Source organism: Hyperolius riggenbachi, chromosome 12 (genome assembly GCF_040937935.1).
Source record: "Hyperolius riggenbachi isolate aHypRig1 chromosome 12, aHypRig1.pri, whole genome shotgun sequence".
Lineage (NCBI taxonomy): Eukaryota > Metazoa > Chordata > Amphibia > Anura > Hyperoliidae > Hyperolius > Hyperolius riggenbachi.
The window spans coordinates 55299657-55317154 of NC_090657.1; positions in this window are offsets into that span (position 1 = coordinate 55299657).

Here is a 17498-nt window from a genome sequence, read left to right on the forward strand (position 1 = left end):
AGGAGGAGGTGTGATACACAACAAGTTATAAGAGGCACCCTAAAAAGATATAATATTTAAAATCCAAAAATGAAAAATTGAGGTGATGACACCATTAGGGTACAGGAAAACTGTACCTTAATTATCCCCTTGGCACATGACTGAGTATAGGCGTACCATTCCTCCGTATAGATGGTATCAGTAGGGAATGAGGATTCTGTTTTTATCCAAAGACCATCAGGTACAATTTTTTCTTCACTGAGATATGTGGCATATCCATGCTGGGCACATCAGAGGCGCTCAATACTTGGCTTGTTTGCAAACCCAGTAAGCTCTATATATTATCCTTGATTTATTATATGCTCTCTTTCTTTCAATAACTCTTATTCTTAACTGTCTAATACACACCACTTTATTTATGTGGCCTAGTAAGATACCGGCCTCAGTATTACACATAGGTGCATGTCATTTTCTAATTTCAGTACACTTTTGGACTTCTAATGTATAGGCAGTATGGTTCGGGAACATGGCCGGTTGGCCGCTATGTTTTGAACTCTGGTCATGTTAATGTATATATGGACATGGTTGGAAGGAAGCAATTTCCATTTGCCCAATAAACCACCTCTTGTAGCCATTTGCACTTCCTCGTCCATTATCTGCAGTCATTAGGGTATTGCCACGCAACCGAGTGACTCCTACCTCTCCTGAATACAGCCTATGGTGTTGCTTGATATGCGAACATCGCTCTCCCGTCTTCCACCAGGGGAGAACGGGTAACATTGCTGTGGGACAAGCACCACTACTTCCTTCCAACCCATGAGACATACGGATTGTCCTCCTGGATCTTAAGACTGACTGTATGCCCTGGAGAAGTCCACCAGGCCATCCTGAGGGCCTGGTCCCTGTCTTTTCAAAGGGACAGAAGCGTACACAGGCTGTATCTCACCGACAGTCATCTGAATCCAGGTGAGTCCTGTCTTGGACAGAGAAACATGCTTTGTACCTATTGTACCTATTGTTCAATTTTAGCACCCAAGCACTGTACAGATGCCTACAAAAACATACAGATAAGTTAATTGGCTTCCCTCTAAATTGGCCCTAGACTATGATACATACAATACACGATACATACATAGACATATGACTATGGTAGGGATTAGATTGTGAGCTCCTCCGAGGGACAGTTAAGTGACAAGACAGTATACTCTGTACAGTGCTCTGGAAGATGTCGGTGCTATATAAATACTAAATAATAAATAAGTAAAACAAAACAATAAAAATCCTACACATTTCCCTTAAAATGTCATGGCTGTTTTGTTCTAAAATCAGCAGTTGTTACAGCTTTTTGGATTCTTTTGTAGATCTAAAATACGCAATCTCTCTGTATACTTCCCAAACTTGTTTTGATAAATTGTCATTTTGGGGATTTGCAAAAGAATATAATTTGCTACCTTCGTTAGGCACTTTCCACGAAAAAGAAAATGGAGTAAAAAGCATTTTATCTTCCCTCACAAAGATCTATCTTGAAATCGAGCCCGCAACACAAATGCATTTTGGAACATCACTTAGAACTGTGAAAGCATGAAAAAAAACGTTTGTTTTGCGTTTTTTTATTTATTTTCTTTTATTCTGCATAAGCCAGCCATCTGAACAATACATTGCATGCATTTCTTTGTGGAAATACAGCACAATACATTTAACGCCTTGTTTTTTTCTCTGTTATAATTTATTCAAATGTATGTTTCTTTTGCTTTTGTTAATTCTTTATTGTGTAATTTTGAATGTACGGATTTACAAAATGATGGTGTGACAATATGTATAAATATTCAAAACTATGCAAAAGTTTTATGCACTTCTATTTTTTTTTTTATTAATTTTAATTATCAAACATAAATTAAGCCCGCTGGGATTTTTCACCTCACGGACGAGAGGAATTTTCACCAGTCAGCGCTTCTCCCATTCATTCCCCAATAACTTTATCACTACTTATCACAGCGAAATGATCTATACCTTGTTTTTTCCCCCACCAACTAGGCTTTCTTTGGGTGGTAAATTATGCTAAGAATTATTTTATTCTAAATGCATTACAATGGGAATAATAAGAAAAAAATGAAAAAAAAAACTCATTATTTTTCAGTTTTCAGCCATTATAGTTTTAAAATAATTAATGCTACCATAATAAAATCCACACATTTTATTTGGCCATTTGTCCCGGTTATTGCAACTTTAAAATTATACCCCTAGTGTAATGTATGGTGACAATATTTTATTTGGAAATAAAGGTGCATTTTTCAGTTTTACATCCATAACCAATTTTTAGCCCAATATTTATTAATTATATGTCCTCTTGACATAAATAATCATTAATTTTTATTCCCCAAAGTCAGTAGGTGTGTTTTACTATTTGGCCACAAGATGTCTCTACTGAGAAAAAATCCCATTAGCATACAATGTACGCTAATTGGGATACAATGTATCACTACATTGTAACCAGGGATTGGGAAGTGACGTAGGCTTCCATTGGAAGCCTCCGATCCCAGTGGCGACGGGGAGGTTATGAATGGAAACATTGTTTCCATTCATAAATTTAAGGATCGGGCGGCGGAAATTGCGGCGGGAGATATACAGAATAAACACTGTTTTTGAACAAAAACAGTGTTTATTCTTGGCGGACATGCTCGGATTGGCACAGGGGACTTTTGTCCCCTGCAGCCAATCCCCCCTGCTATCAGCAGCAGCACAATCGCGGGCATCTGCCTGCAGGTTCGCATGCAGACCCCCCCAAACTGCAGGGATGTGACTAGCACATCCCTGCGGCTCTAGCACCTGCCGCTGTTGACGTGAAGCTTACATCTGAAATGGTTAATATGTTGGTATTGATTATGTTATAATAATGATGTTGAACATATGTTACTATAAGTAATGTTCGATAATAGTAATAATTGTTATCATAAAAGCTCACAGTGAAGGATTTTTCAGGCATACATTCCAGTGCATGATTAAATGGTTATACCAAACAGGTGCTAATGATCAACAAGATACCTTGCATGTTATGCTACTTACTGTAAGTGACAGCGACATAGGAAAAAGTCATTTACGGCTCATTTAACTCCCGAAGAAACAACCTCTTATTTGTATATTTTATCATGTATTTTAAATTTTAAGATTTTCGCGACAGAGGCCCTTTAAATAATGATCTTTGCAAGAGGGAGGAATGATACTAGATAACAGCAAGCCATTCTCTTCAAATTGATGTTGATATTGATGAAAACAGTTGAGAATAGAGGACTATCTTACATAAAGGCAAGACTGAGCATAGCAACAGAACACAGGGTGGTCTTACCATATCAATTAGGTAGAAATGTAAAGAAAGGGTTTCGTTCTATATACAGTATGTAGTTCATCCCCTTATCACGCTGATGCGTGAAGGTGCTAGCGTAACAAAACACAGTGCAAGAAAGAGAACGTAGTCAGGTTCAGGAAACAAAGCAAGCGCTCACCAATATGGGCCGCATCTGAATGACTCACCACCTCATATGCACCGCTTAAATAGCTCAAATACACACTCAGCAATCAGACAGATGCAAAACATATGCAAAACTAAACTAAATACTTACCATGCAAAACAGGATAGCACAATGGGTGCTGCTAGCCTGGTAGTTACAGAACTGTGGATACAAAATATAGGTAAAAGGCTGCGCATCCCTGACCCAATACTGTACAATTGAATGGTTAATCGCTGTGGCGCACACCGCCCCCCCTGGACTAAAATGTACGCCCGCATCCAAACAATGCAATACTGGTCTATGGAGAAATTTTAGCTTCCATCATAGTTTTGCATGCAAAAATATAGATATACTGGACATCTGCACCAACGTTGAGGTAAATCTCCAGAGCAGATGTCCTAACACTAAACTGACCTAAGTTAAAAGCAAATGTCTTTACCCTGGCAGCTGCTATGCTAAAATGTGTAACTTACATTCAATACAGACAGCAGGAAACAAAGCAAGCGCTCACCAATATGGGCCGCATCTGAATGACTCACCACCTCATATGCACCGCTTAAATAGCTCAAATACACACTCAGCAATCAGACAGATGCAAAACATATGCAAAACTAAACTAAATACTTACCATGCAAAACAGGATAGCACAATGGGTGCTGCTAGCCTGGTAGTTACAGAACTGTGGATACAAAATATAGGTAAAAGGCTGCGCATCCCTGACCCAATACTGTACAATTGAATGGTTAATCGCTGTGGCGCACACCGCCCCCCCTGGACTAAAATGTACGCCCGCATCCAAACAATGCAATACTGGTCTATGGAGAAATTTTAGCTTCCATCATAGTTTTGCATGCAAAAATATAGATATACTGGACATCTGCACCAACGTTGAGGTAAATCTCCAGAGCAGATGTCCTAACACTAAACTGACCTAAGTTAAAAGCAAATGTCTTTACCCTGGCAGCTGCTATGCTAAAATGTGTAACTTACATTCAATACAGACAGCAGGAAACAAAGCAAGCGCTCACCAATATGGGCCGCATCTGAATGACTCACCACCTCATATGCACCGCTTAAATAGCTCAAATACACACTCAGCAATCAGACAGATGCAAAACATATGCAAAACTAAACTAAATACTTACCATGCAAAACAGGATAGCACAATGGGTGCTGCTAGCCTGGTAGTTACAGAACTGTGGATACAAAATATAGGTAAAAGGCTGCGCATCCCTGACCCAATACTGTACAATTGAATGGTTAATCGCTGTGGCGCACACCGCCCCCCCTGGACTAAAATGTACGCCCGCATCCAAACAATGCAATACTGGTCTATGGAGAAATTTTAGCTTCCATCATAGTTTTGCATGCAAAAATATAGATATACTGGACATCTGCACCAACGTTGAGGTAAATCTCCAGAGCAGATGTCCTAACACTAAACTGACCTAAGTTAAAAGCAAATGTCTTTACCCTGGCAGCTGCTATGCTAAAATGTGTAACTTACATTCAATACAGACAGCAGGAAACAAAGCAAGCGCTCACCAATATGGGCCGCATCTGAATGACTCACCACCTCATATGCACCGCTTAAATAGCTCAAATACACACTCAGCAATCAGACAGATGCAAAACATATGCAAAACTAAACTAAATACTTACCATGCAAAACAGGATAGCACAATGGGTGCTGCTAGCCTGGTAGTTACAGAACTGTGGATACAAAATATAGGTAAAAGGCTGCGCATCCCTGACCCAATACTGTACAATTGAATGGTTAATCGCTGTGGCGCACACCGCCCCCCCTGGACTAAAATGTACGCCCGCATCCAAACAATGCAATACTGGTCTATGGAGAAATTTTAGCTTCCATCATAGTTTTGCATGCAAAAATATAGATATACTGGACATCTGCACCAACGTTGAGGTAAATCTCCAGAGCAGATGTCCTAACACTAAACTGACCTAAGTTAAAAGCAAATGTCTTTACCCTGGCAGCTGCTATGCTAAAATGTGTAACTTACATTCAATACAGACAGCAGGAAACAAAGCAAGCGCTCACCAATATGGGCCGCATCTGAATGACTCACCACCTCATATGCACCGCTTAAATAGCTCAAATACACACTCAGCAATCAGACAGATGCAAAACATATGCAAAACTAAACTAAATACTTACCATGCAAAACAGGATAGCACAATGGGTGCTGCTAGCCTGGTAGTTACAGAACTGTGGATACAAAATATAGGTAAAAGGCTGCGCATCCCTGACCCAATACTGTACAATTGAATGGTTAATCGCTGTGGCGCACACCGCCCCCCCTGGACTAAAATGTACGCCCGCATCCAAACAATGCAATACTGGTCTATGGAGAAATTTTAGCTTCCATCATAGTTTTGCATGCAAAAATATAGATATACTGGACATCTGCACCAACGTTGAGGTAAATCTCCAGAGCAGATGTCCTAACACTAAACTGACCTAAGTTAAAAGCAAATGTCTTTACCCTGGCAGCTGCTATGCTAAAATGTGTAACTTACATTCAATACAGACAGCAGGAAACAAAGCAAGCGCTCACCAATATGGGCCGCATCTGAATGACTCACCACCTCATATGCACCGCTTAAATAGCTCAAATACACACTCAGCAATCAGACAGATGCAAAACATATGCAAAACTAAACTAAATACTTACCATGCAAAACAGGATAGCACAATGGGTGCTGCTAGCCTGGTAGTTACAGAACTGTGGATACAAAATATAGGTAAAAGGCTGCGCATCCCTGACCCAATACTGTACAATTGAATGGTTAATCGCTGTGGCGCACACCGCCCCCCCTGGACTAAAATGTACGCCCGCATCCAAACAATGCAATACTGGTCTATGGAGAAATTTTAGCTTCCATCATAGTTTTGCATGCAAAAATATAGATATACTGGACATCTGCACCAACGTTGAGGTAAATCTCCAGAGCAGATGTCCTAACACTAAACTGACCTAAGTTAAAAGCAAATGTCTTTACCCTGGCAGCTGCTATGCTAAAATGTGTAACTTACATTCAATACAGACAGCAGGAAACAAAGCAAGCGCTCACCAATATGGGCCGCATCTGAATGACTCACCACCTCATATGCACCGCTTAAATAGCTCAAATACACACTCAGCAATCAGACAGATGCAAAACATATGCAAAACTAAACTAAATACTTACCATGCAAAACAGGATAGCACAATGGGTGCTGCTAGCCTGGTAGTTACAGAACTGTGGATACAAAATATAGGTAAAAGGCTGCGCATCCCTGACCCAATACTGTACAATTGAATGGTTAATCGCTGTGGCGCACACCGCCCCCCCTGGACTAAAATGTACGCCCGCATCCAAACAATGCAATACTGGTCTATGGAGAAATTTTAGCTTCCATCATAGTTTTGCATGCAAAAATATAGATATACTGGACATCTGCACCAACGTTGAGGTAAATCTCCAGAGCAGATGTCCTAACACTAAACTGACCTAAGTTAAAAGCAAATGTCTTTACCCTGGCAGCTGCTATGCTAAAATGTGTAACTTACATTCAATACAGACAGCAGGAAACAAAGCAAGCGCTCACCAATATGGGCCGCATCTGAATGACTCACCACCTCATATGCACCGCTTAAATAGCTCAAATACACACTCAGCAATCAGACAGATGCAAAACATATGCAAAACTAAACTAAATACTTACCATGCAAAACAGGATAGCACAATGGGTGCTGCTAGCCTGGTAGTTACAGAACTGTGGATACAAAATATAGGTAAAAGGCTGCGCATCCCTGACCCAATACTGTACAATTGAATGGTTAATCGCTGTGGCGCACACCGCCCCCCCTGGACTAAAATGTACGCCCGCATCCAAACAATGCAATACTGGTCTATGGAGAAATTTTAGCTTCCATCATAGTTTTGCATGCAAAAATATAGATATACTGGACATCTGCACCAACGTTGAGGTAAATCTCCAGAGCAGATGTCCTAACACTAAACTGACCTAAGTTAAAAGCAAATGTCTTTACCCTGGCAGCTGCTATGCTAAAATGTGTAACTTACATTCAATACAGACAGCAGGAAACAAAGCAAGCGCTCACCAATATGGGCCGCATCTGAATGACTCACCACCTCATATGCACCGCTTAAATAGCTCAAATACACACTCAGCAATCAGACAGATGCAAAACATATGCAAAACTAAACTAAATACTTACCATGCAAAACAGGATAGCACAATGGGTGCTGCTAGCCTGGTAGTTACAGAACTGTGGATACAAAATATAGGTAAAAGGCTGCGCATCCCTGACCCAATACTGTACAATTGAATGGTTAATCGCTGTGGCGCACACCGCCCCCCCTGGACTAAAATGTACGCCCGCATCCAAACAATGCAATACTGGTCTATGGAGAAATTTTAGCTTCCATCATAGTTTTGCATGCAAAAATATAGATATACTGGACATCTGCACCAACGTTGAGGTAAATCTCCAGAGCAGATGTCCTAACACTAAACTGACCTAAGTTAAAAGCAAATGTCTTTACCCTGGCAGCTGCTATGCTAAAATGTGTAACTTACATTCAATACAGACAGCAGGAAACAAAGCAAGCGCTCACCAATATGGGCCGCATCTGAATGACTCACCACCTCATATGCACCGCTTAAATAGCTCAAATACACACTCAGCAATCAGACAGATGCAAAACATATGCAAAACTAAACTAAATACTTACCATGCAAAACAGGATAGCACAATGGGTGCTGCTAGCCTGGTAGTTACAGAACTGTGGATACAAAATATAGGTAAAAGGCTGCGCATCCCTGACCCAATACTGTACAATTGAATGGTTAATCGCTGTGGCGCACACCGCCCCCCCTGGACTAAAATGTACGCCCGCATCCAAACAATGCAATACTGGTCTATGGAGAAATTTTAGCTTCCATCATAGTTTTGCATGCAAAAATATAGATATACTGGACATCTGCACCAACGTTGAGGTAAATCTCCAGAGCAGATGTCCTAACACTAAACTGACCTAAGTTAAAAGCAAATGTCTTTACCCTGGCAGCTGCTATGCTAAAATGTGTAACTTACATTCAATACAGACAGCAGGAAACAAAGCAAGCGCTCACCAATATGGGCCGCATCTGAATGACTCACCACCTCATATGCACCGCTTAAATAGCTCAAATACACACTCAGCAATCAGACAGATGCAAAACATATGCAAAACTAAACTAAATACTTACCATGCAAAACAGGATAGCACAATGGGTGCTGCTAGCCTGGTAGTTACAGAACTGTGGATACAAAATATAGGTAAAAGGCTGCGCATCCCTGACCCAATACTGTACAATTGAATGGTTAATCGCTGTGGCGCACACCGCCCCCCCTGGACTAAAATGTACGCCCGCATCCAAACAATGCAATACTGGTCTATGGAGAAATTTTAGCTTCCATCATAGTTTTGCATGCAAAAATATAGATATACTGGACATCTGCACCAACGTTGAGGTAAATCTCCAGAACAGATGTCCTAACACTAAACTGACCTAAGTTAAAAGCAAATGTCTTTACCCTGGCAGCTGCTATGCTAAAATGTGTAACTTACATTCAATACAGACAGCAGGAAACAAAGCAAGCGCTCACCAATATGGGCCGCATCTGAATGACTCACCACCTCATATGCACCGCTTAAATAGCTCAAATACACACTCAGCAATCAGACAGATGCAAAACATATGCAAAACTAAACTAAATACTTACCATGCAAAACAGGATAGCACAATGGGTGCTGCTAGCCTGGTAGTTACAGAACTGTGGATACAAAATATAGGTAAAAGGATGCGCATCCCTGACCCATTGGGCTCTATTCTCAAAGACTTCCCGCATGCGGTAAAGTACATGCGGGAAGTTTGCACCCAAAATACCGGCAAGTTGGGATTCTCAAAATGTTCCGCATGTTTTTTCCGCATGCGGAAAAAGTGTGATAAAAGTGCGGGATTCATGCGGTAAAATTTCCGCAAAAGTCGGTATTTTCCGCAATAAAAGATCAATTCTCAAAGATGTTCAGGCGCATCTTTTCTTCGTTAATTACCGAATTTTTATCACCTACAAGAAGTAGGTGATATATTCCGCATCCCATTGACTGTAATGAAGTGTGGAGGCTTAAGGGCTGTGCTTGGTGGACTTTAACTTTTTTTTTTTAAACACTTTTTCATGCGACCTTTTTACCGCATGATTCCCGCATGAATAATGGCTGTTTCCGCATCTTTTTTCCCGCATGCGGCAAACATGCGGAAAATGTTAGTGAATGCTAAAAAAATGCGGAGTTTACCGCTGGCGGGAATTTACCGGTAAAATTTTGCGGTACTTTTGGCTCTTTGAGAATAGAGCCCATTGTGCTATCCTGTTTTGCATGGTAAGTATTTAGTTTAGTTTTGCATATGTTTTGCATCTGTCTGATTGCTGAGTGTGTATTTGAGCTATTTAAGCGGTGCATATGAGGTGGTGAGTCATTCAGATGCGGCCCATATTGGTGAGCGCTTGCTTTGTTTCCTGCTGTCTGTATTGAATGTAAGTTACACATTTTAGCATAGCAGCTGCCAGGGTAAAGACATTTGATTTTAACTTAGGTCAGTTTAGTGTTAGGACATCTGCTCTGGAGATTTACCTCAACGTTGGTGCAGATGTCCAGTATATCTATATTTTTGCATGCAAAACTATGATGGAAGCTAAAATTTCTCCATAGACCAGTATTGCATTGTTTGGATGCGGGCGTACATTTTAGTCCAGGGGGGGCGGTGTGCGCCACAGCGATTAACCATTCAATTGTACAGTATTGGGTCAGGGATGCGCAGCCTTTTACCTATATTTTGTATCCACAGTTCTGTAACTACCAGGCTAGCAGCACCCATTGTGCTATCCTGTTTTGCATGGTAAGTATTTAGTTTAGTTTTGCATATGTTTTGCATCTGTCTGATTGCTGAGTGTGTATTTGAGCTATTTAAGCGGTGCATATGAGGTGGTGAGTCATTCAGATGCGGCCCATATTGGTGAGCGCTTGCTTTGTTTCCTGCTGTCTGTATTGAATGTAAGTTACACATTTTAGCATAGCAGCTGCCAGGGTAAAGACATTTGCTTTTAACTTAGGTCAGTTTAGTGTTAGGACATCTGCTCTGGAGATTTACCTCAACGTTGGTGCAGATGTCCAGTATATCTATATTTTTGCATGCAAAACTATGATGGAAGCTAAAATTTCTCCATAGACCAGTATTGCATTGTTTGGATGCGGGCGTACATTTTAGTCCAGGGGGGGCGGTGTGCGCCACAGCGATTAACCATTCAATTGTACAGTATTGGGTCAGGGATGCGCAGCCTTTTACCTATATTTTGTATCCACAGTTCTGTAACTACCAGGCTAGCAGCACCCATTGTGCTATCCTGTTTTGCATGGTAAGTATTTAGTTTAGTTTTGCATATGTTTTGCATCTGTCTGATTGCTGAGTGTGTATTTGAGCTATTTAAGCGGTGCATATGAGGTGGTGAGTCATTCAGATGCGGCCCATATTGGTGAGCGCTTGCTTTGTTTCCTGCTGTCTGTATTGAATGTAAGTTACACATTTTAGCATAGCAGCTGCCAGGGTAAAGACATTTGATTTTAACTTAGGTCAGTTTAGTGTTAGGACATCTGCTCTGGAGATTTACCTCAACGTTGGTGCAGATGTCCAGTATATCTATATTTTTGCATGCAAAACTATGATGGAAGCTAAAATTTCTCCATAGACCAGTATTGCATTGTTTGGATGCGGGCGTACATTTTAGTCCAGGGGGGGCGGTGTGCGCCACAGCGATTAACCATTCAATTGTACAGTATTGGGTCAGGGATGCGCAGCCTTTTACCTATATTTTGTATCCACAGTTCTGTAACTACCAGGCTAGCAGCACCCATTGTACTATCCTGTTTTGCATGGTAAGTATTTAGTTTAGTTTTGCATATGTTTTGCATCTGTCTGATTGCTGAGTGTGTATTTGAGCTATTTAAGCGGTGCATATGAGGTGGTGAGTCATTCAGATGCGGCCCATATTGGTGAGCGCTTGCTTTGTTTCCTGCTGTCTGTATTGAATGTAAGTTACACATTTTAGCATAGCAGCTGCCAGGGTAAAGACATTTGCTTTTAACTTAGGTCAGTTTAGTGTTAGGACATCTGCTCTGGAGATTTACCTCAACGTTGGTGCAGATGTCCAGTATATCTATATTTTTGCATGCAAAACTATGATGGAAGCTAAAATTTCTCCATAGACCAGTATTGCATTGTTTGGATGCGGGCGTACATTTTAGTCCAGGGGGGGCGGTGTGCGCCACAGCGATTAACCATTCAATTGTACAGTATTGGGTCAGGGATGCGCAGCCTTTTACCTATATTTTGTATCCACAGTTCTGTAACTACCAGGCTAGCAGCACCCATTGTGCTATCCTGTTTTGCATGGTAAGTATTTAGTTTAGTTTTGCATATGTTTTGCATCTGTCTGATTGCTGAGTGTGTATTTGAGCTATTTAAGCGGTGCATATGAGGTGGTGAGTCATTCAGATGCGGCCCATATTGGTGAGCGCTTGCTTTGTTTCCTGCTGTCTGTATTGAATGTAAGTTACACATTTTAGCATAGCAGCTGCCAGGGTAAAGACATTTGCTTTTAACTTAGGTCAGTTTAGTGTTAGGACATCTGCTCTGGAGATTTACCTCAACGTTGGTGCAGATGTCCAGTATATCTATATTTTTGCATGCAAAACTATGATGGAAGCTAAAATTTCTCCATAGACCAGTATTGCATTGTTTGGATGCGGGCGTACATTTTAGTCCAGGGGGGGCGGTGTGCGCCACAGCGATTAACCATTCAATTGTACAGTATTGGGTCAGGGATGCGCAGCCTTTTACCTATATTTTGTATCCACAGTTCTGTAACTACCAGGCTAGCAGCACCCATTGTGCTATCCTGTTTTGCATGGTAAGTATTTAGTTTAGTTTTGCATATGTTTTGCATCTGTCTGATTGCTGAGTGTGTATTTGAGCTATTTAAGCGGTGCATATGAGGTGGTGAGTCATTCAGATGCGGCCCATATTGGTGAGCGCTTGCTTTGTTTCCTGCTGTCTGTATTGAATGTAAGTTACACATTTTAGCATAGCAGCTGCCAGGGTAAAGACATTTGCTTTTAACTTAGGTCAGTTTAGTGTTAGGACATCTGCTCTGGAGATTTACCTCAACGTTGGTGCAGATGTCCAGTATATCTATATTTTTGCATGCAAAACTATGATGGAAGCTAAAATTTCTCCATAGACCAGTATTGCATTGTTTGGATGCGGGCGTACATTTTAGTCCAGGGGGGGCGGTGTGCGCCACAGCGATTAACCATTCAATTGTACAGTATTGGGTCAGGGATGCGCAGCCTTTTACCTATATTTTGTATCCACAGTTCTGTAACTACCAGGCTAGCAGCACCCATTGTGCTATCCTGTTTTGCATGGTAAGTATTTAGTTTAGTTTTGCATATGTTTTGCATCTGTCTGATTGCTGAGTGTGTATTTGAGCTATTTAAGCGGTGCATATGAGGTGGTGAGTCATTCAGATGCGGCCCATATTGGTGAGCGCTTGCTTTGTTTCCTGCTGTCTGTATTGAATGTAAGTTACACATTTTAGCATAGCAGCTGCCAGGGTAAAGACATTTGCTTTTAACTTAGGTCAGTTTAGTGTTAGGACATCTGCTCTGGAGATTTACCTCAACGTTGGTGCAGATGTCCAGTATATCTATATTTTTGCATGCAAAACTATGATGGAAGCTAAAATTTCTCCATAGACCAGTATTGCATTGTTTGGATGCGGGCGTACATTTTAGTCCAGGGGGGGCGGTGTGCGCCACAGCGATTAACCATTCAATTGTACAGTATTGGGTCAGGGATGCGCAGCCTTTTACCTATATTTTGTATCCACAGTTCTGTAACTACCAGGCTAGCAGCACCCATTGTGCTATCCTGTTTTGCATGGTAAGTATTTAGTTTAGTTTTGCATATGTTTTGCATCTGTCTGATTGCTGAGTGTGTATTTGAGCTATTTAAGCGGTGCATATGAGGTGGTGAGTCATTCAGATGCGGCCCATATTGGTGAGCGCTTGCTTTGTTTCCTGCTGTCTGTATTGAATGTAAGTTACACATTTTAGCATAGCAGCTGCCAGGGTAAAGACATTTGCTTTTAACTTAGGTCAGTTTAGTGTTAGGACATCTGCTCTGGAGATTTACCTCAACGTTGGTGCAGATGTCCAGTATATCTATATTTTTGCATGCAAAACTATGATGGAAGCTAAAATTTCTCCATAGACCAGTATTGCATTGTTTGGATGCGGGCGTACATTTTAGTCCAGGGGGGGCGGTGTGCGCCACAGCGATTAACCATTCAATTGTACAGTATTGGGTCAGGGATGCGCAGCCTTTTACCTATATTTTGTATCCACAGTTCTGTAACTACCAGGCTAGCAGCACCCATTGTGCTATCCTGTTTTGCATGGTAAGTATTTAGTTTAGTTTTGCATATGTTTTGCATCTGTCTGATTGCTGAGTGTGTATTTGAGCTATTTAAGCGGTGCATATGAGGTGGTGAGTCATTCAGATGCGGCCCATATTGGTGAGCGCTTGCTTTGTTTCCTGCTGTCTGTATTGAATGTAAGTTACACATTTTAGCATAGCAGCTGCCAGGGTAAAGACATTTGCTTTTAACTTAGGTCAGTTTAGTGTTAGGACATCTGCTCTGGAGATTTACCTCAACGTTGGTGCAGATGTCCAGTATATCTATATTTTTGCATGCAAAACTATGATGGAAGCTAAAATTTCTCCATAGACCAGTATTGCATTGTTTGGATGCGGGCGTACATTTTAGTCCAGGGGGGGCGGTGTGCGCCACAGCGATTAACCATTCAATTGTACAGTATTGGGTCAGGGATGCGCAGCCTTTTACCTATATTTTGTATCCACAGTTCTGTAACTACCAGGCTAGCAGCACCCATTGTGCTATCCTGTTTTGCATGGTAAGTATTTAGTTTAGTTTTGCATATGTTTTGCATCTGTCTGATTGCTGAGTGTGTATTTGAGCTATTTAAGCGGTGCATATGAGGTGGTGAGTCATTCAGATGCGGCCCATATTGGTGAGCGCTTGCTTTGTTTCCTGCTGTCTGTATTGAATGTAAGTTACACATTTTAGCATAGCAGCTGCCAGGGTAAAGACATTTGCTTTTAACTTAGGTCAGTTTAGTGTTAGGACATCTGCTCTGGAGATTTACCTCAACGTTGGTGCAGATGTCCAGTATATCTATATTTTTGCATGCAAAACTATGATGGAAGCTAAAATTTCTCCATAGACCAGTATTGCATTGTTTGGATGCGGGCGTACATTTTAGTCCAGGGGGGGCGGTGTGCGCCACAGCGATTAACCATTCAATTGTACAGTATTGGGTCAGGGATGCGCAGCCTTTTACCTATATTTTGTATCCACAGTTCTGTAACTACCAGGCTAGCAGCACCCATTGTGCTATCCTGTTTTGCATGGTAAGTATTTAGTTTAGTTTTGCATATGTTTTGCATCTGTCTGATTGCTGAGTGTGTATTTGAGCTATTTAAGCGGTGCATATGAGGTGGTGAGTCATTCAGATGCGGCCCATATTGGTGAGCGCTTGCTTTGTTTCCTGCTGTCTGTATTGAATGTAAGTTACACATTTTAGCATAGCAGCTGCCAGGGTAAAGACATTTGCTTTTAACTTAGGTCAGTTTAGTGTTAGGACATCTGCTCTGGAGATTTACCTCAACGTTGGTGCAGATGTCCAGTATATCTATATTTTTGCATGCAAAACTATGATGGAAGCTAAAATTTCTCCATAGACCAGTATTGCATTGTTTGGATGCGGGCGTACATTTTAGTCCAGGGGGGGCGGTGTGCGCCACAGCGATTAACCATTCAATTGTACAGTATTGGGTCAGGGATGCGCAGCCTTTTACCTATATTTTGTATCCACAGTTCTGTAACTACCAGGCTAGCAGCACCCATTGTGCTATCCTGTTTTGCATGGTAAGTATTTAGTTTAGTTTTGCATATGTTTTGCATCTGTCTGATTGCTGAGTGTGTATTTGAGCTGTTTAAGCGGTGCATATGAGGTGGTGAGTCATTCAGATGCGGCCCATATTGGTGAGCGCTTGCTTTGTTTCCTGCTGTCTGTATTGAATGTAAGTTACACATTTTAGCATAGCAGCTGCCAGGGTAAAGACATTTAACCAAAAATATGTCCGCAACACTGATGTAGTGATGTAACACAAGTGTGCTAGGGCTCAAAGGTAGGTATCCAAAAATAAAGAGAAAAAGAAAGCCCCCATGCACAGCACCACTTGTAAATTTACAAAAACATACTTTATTGAATAATAAGTATTAATAATAAGACCATAATGAGATTCAACATGATAAAAACAATTAAAAAACGGCATAAGACAATTCCCTGCTATCAAATAATGATACATATAATGATGATGTTAATAAATGCAAACAACCTCTTGCATCCAAAAAGACAGTCAATCAATCAAAAGATATATAATCAAATCAGCAAGGTGGGCATCTGAAAAGAGCACCACCAATGCTTGAACCCGGGTTCAGCAACAATGTGATAAAAAGGAAGGGGATAATATCCCAAAGTGCATCAAACACGTGCAAACATTGCTAAAAATTGCAAAAAGATATACATATACAATGATTAGTGATCAATATGATAAGTTGGAGCAGCCCAATAGTAAAGTGCATAGAAGGAAACAAATGGTGAGTGCTGCAAGGAAGAAAAGGTTTACTTATCCCCAGGCACAGCGTAAGTCAGATAGGATGCAAGTAGCAGGGAAGAGTCGGTATCCAACTTGACTATCCCACTAGCTCCGCGGGCGTCACCCCGCTTTGAAGGAGAGAGAGGACACCGCAAGATGTGCACGCCGAGCCGGCGTTTAAATATGAGAGCAGAGGAGGGCATGCAATGAGCGCTGACACCCGAAGGTGACGTCAGCATGGGCGGAGACAACAGAGGCCAGTGAGGAAGGAGTAAAGACCATACTGGGGCGCATAGACGTTCGTAACATGCCGCCCGAAGATGACGTCATCAAAGGCGGAGATAACGGAGTCCAGTGAGGAGAGCTTGCGGACCACACTGGAGCGCATCAGCGGACCAGGAAGCCGCGAGATGAGTAGTAGAAGCCCAGGAAAGGCACCAGAAGCGCCATAAAACGCCATAAAACAGCCCCAAAGAGGAAAATAAAGGGAGATAAAAGGAAAAAGATATTTCATGACATACACTTATTGAAAAATATATTCATAAGCATATACATCAACAAGGCATATATATATATACATACATTGCATACATCCATTATACAAATATATATACACCACTAGAGCACCAGTATTTAAAGGGCCAGTTCCCAAGATACATACCATATTAATATGGCTCCAAGATCAAAGTTCAAAGGGACAAAGGAGTCAAAGGTGCCAAGTGACTGGTGCACGCCAACCACGAGGTCACAGTGCTGGGCAATATTTAAAGGGCCAATACCCATATTAAATGCTGAGTTCATAGAGATCCGGAATTCCAAATCCAAGTTCCAGACGGGTAGGCACAATCAAAGGTCGACGCACAACGGCCGCAGAACATGTTCAAATCCGGAATACAAGTCCAAAACTTGAGGAGATATCATAATGTCCACAACCGAAGTCCAGAAAGGAGGGGGAGGGGGAAACCAAGAGACCACAAAGTCCATGATCCAATTCATGTTATATGGGAAAAGGGAGTGTCCATATCACTCTACAACAGAGGAAGTCCATATATAGATAAGAAGTCCACATCTTATAGTATGAGCATCATGGAAAATAGAGACCACTGTGTAGACCGTGGTCTCTATTTTCCATGATGCTC